The 3,116-nt window shown below is 39.1% G+C and overlaps 1 pseudogene; it reads left to right on the top strand.

Moving 5' to 3' along the window:
- Nucleotides 1–281: 281 nt before the first annotated feature.
- Nucleotides 282–1,189, top strand: LOC130542362 (olfactory receptor 4K15-like; annotated as a pseudogene).
- The last annotated feature ends 1,927 nt before the right edge of the window (nucleotides 1,190–3,116 follow it).

Genomic DNA, 3,116 nt, shown 5'->3' with positions numbered 1-3,116 from the left:
TACACGTTTGATTCCAATAACAACTGTACTTCTAATAGGTAAGGTTTTTGACCTACCCTTCTTTACTTAGCTCCCCATCTTGACTATAAGACTGTGTCTACCTTAAATTCAAGAAAACTTTATTTTCAATTTTGAGTAGTACAATGGTAAGATTTGAATTTTGCACATGAGTAGAAGTTGCCTGCTCTCTAGCACCTGAGCTTTAATGAGGTCTTTCTTTCCATTCTAGAAGTTCTTAGTTCATCCCTTTCTTTGGGCTGCATTAGAACACCATGTACTAAATGGAGAAAGCAAATCAGTCCGTGGTGTCTGAGTTCATTTTTCGTGGACTTTTGTGATTCAAGGGAGCTCCAGACCTTCCTCTTACTGCCTTTTTCAATGCTCTACCTGCTGACTATTGTGGGCAACCTCCTTGTCGTGCTCTTATTCATCACTGACCCTCATCTCCAATCCCCAATGTACTTCCTCTTAGCCAATCTCTCATTTGTGGACTTCTGCCTTTCCTCAGTCACTATCCCTAAACTGACCACAGACTTCCTAAAGGATAGTAAGACCATCTCCTTCGGTGGCTGCATGACCCAGATCTTCAGAGTGCATTTCTTTGCAGGGGTGAGATGGTGCTGCTTGTGACAATGGCCTATGATCGTTATGTGGCCATCTGCAAACCACTCCATTACTCCAGCATCATGGACAGACAAAAGTGCATCTGGCTAGTTTTGATATCATGGATCATTGGCTTTGCACATGCCATGAGCTAACGAGCCATGATTTTTGATCTGCCCTTCTGTGGACCCAGAAGAGTGGACAGTTTTTTTCTGTGATATTCCTTTGGTGATCAAACTGGCCTCTGGGAATGTTGATAAATGCTGACAGCGGAGTTTTGGTAACAACTTGCTTCATTCTCTTACTAATCTCCTACAGCTATATCCTAGTAACTGTTCGCGTTCACTCAAAGGATGGAGCATCAAAGGCACTCTCTACCTATACTTCCCACATCACAGTGGTACTGCTATTCTTTGGACCCTGCATCTTCATCTATCTGTGGCCACTTAGCATCACTTGGGTAGACAAGTTTCTTGCAGTGTTTTACACAGTAATCACACCTCTCCTGAATCCAGCCATTTATACATTGAGAAATAAAGAGATTAGGAATGCCATAAAGAGACTGATAAGTCAGCATATGGGATAATTTTTAGTTTTTACATATAATCAGAAAACACATCCCAATTTGGCCACATTTTGACCTCTAAACTAAACTGGAAATGTGACTTATTCATATCCAGAATCTTGAAGTATTCCCAGATGTATACAGTTTGTGTTTATTCCATTACAAAAATATGTTCAAAAATCCAACACTGGGGATGCCTGGGTGACTCAGTTGGTTAAGCATCTGACTCTAGATTTTGGCTCAGGTCACAATCTCAGGGTCATGGGATTGAGACCCATATCAGGCTCCATGCTTGAGGATTCTCTCTCTCCCCTGCCTCTCTATCCCCTTTCTCTCTCAAATAAATAAATAATTATTTCTTTAAAAATCCAACACTTGTATTCCTACCACTTGGAGAGGATAGTAATTGATAATCATAATTTGCATAAATATGCCTTTGTATTTATTCAAAGGTTGCCAGATGATAACAATGATAACTATAAAAATGATCACTGCTACCATTATTTAACACTACTGATGTTCCCAACAGCACGCTAAGCATTTTACCAAGCTTATGTATTAGTACAAAACCACTCTGGGTTAATTATCATTATTTTCATTTCTAAAATTACATGTTTTACTCACCCGAACTCTAACTTAGCTAGAGAAGACACTAAGGGTATTTGAGTGGTCTGCATCTACTTAAAAATAAATGAATCTAATGTAATGGTATTGCCCATGTACTCCATAGCATCACCCCTACAGTTCGAGTTTCCAGGTCTTCATTGTTGATATAAAGGTGGAGTTGCTCTTGACATTTTTGTTGTTAAATACACAGGAAGAAGTATTCGCAATCCCTTGAAACGTTATTTCCTCAGGTTAATAAATGATTTTTATGATTATAATTTTACCTTACATTAAAGAAAAGAAAGCTGGGAGAATGGGGAAAGACAAGAATGTTCTTCTTCAAAGCAAAAGAAATTTTAAGTGATGAGAAGAAAGCCAAAAAACAACCATCAGTGATAACAACACAATAATTTTATACAAAGATCTTAAATCCTCTTAGAAATGAATAAAAAAGATGACCTGAAAGGGGAGACCAGGAGCAAGGAGTTTGAACAGGTATTTATTTCTGAAAAGAAATACCACAGGACACTACACACTCAACCTCATTAGTAATCAAGAAAATGTAACAAGATCATAATGAAATACCACCTTGCACCTGTTAAATTGGTAAGAGAAAAAAATCTGACAGTAACAATTATTCTTGAGAACATATACTGAAGTGTATTAATGGAAATGTTGTGCCCTGCTGGTGGGTGAAAATGGACTTAACCCTTGAAAAGCAACTTGGTTTTGTCCTGTAAAACCAAACATGTGAATACACTGTGTGTCAGTAACTGGCTGCTACTTGTTCCCCAGTGTCCATATGCCTATTCTTCCTGTTCGCAACAGAACAGCCCCAAGATTCATCTGGACACATGGCCACCCAGCTGCAGAGTAGATTTCCTAATCTCCACAGCTAAATGTGGCTACAGGACTGAGTTCTGGCAACAGAATATAAGAAGAAGTAATTTGTGCAACTTCAGCCATCTCTTGAAAGACTCCACTTCCTTTTCCCCCCGTCCCAGTGGCTGGGACATAGAACAACTGGAGCAGATGCTTTGGAGTCACTAACGAAAGCTCCAACTTGAGAGGAGCAGAACTCATACTCCAGCCAGGAGACAGATGGACTCCAGAAGGAGCTGAGACAACTAAAACGGAATTGGTATGTTCTATCTACCATCCTACCACTGTTCATTGCATGCTTTTCTTCAAAACGTACTTACATTGTTTTCTATACTTCAAGTATTATAGATTGCAATATTAATGCAAAAATAAAGGAAAGGCTTTCTCTGTGGCCTTCAAAAAACAGTAAGAACAAAAACCCACATACCACACAATCTTTCTTCCTGCAGGCTTCAAACAA

The sequence above is a fragment of the Ursus arctos genome, unplaced genomic scaffold (genome assembly GCF_023065955.2).
Source record: "Ursus arctos isolate Adak ecotype North America unplaced genomic scaffold, UrsArc2.0 scaffold_33, whole genome shotgun sequence".
NCBI classification, from domain to species: Eukaryota; Metazoa; Chordata; class Mammalia; order Carnivora; family Ursidae; genus Ursus; species Ursus arctos.
The sequence above is the reverse complement of the archived record's forward strand: the minus strand, read 5'-3'. Positions and strand labels throughout refer to the sequence as shown.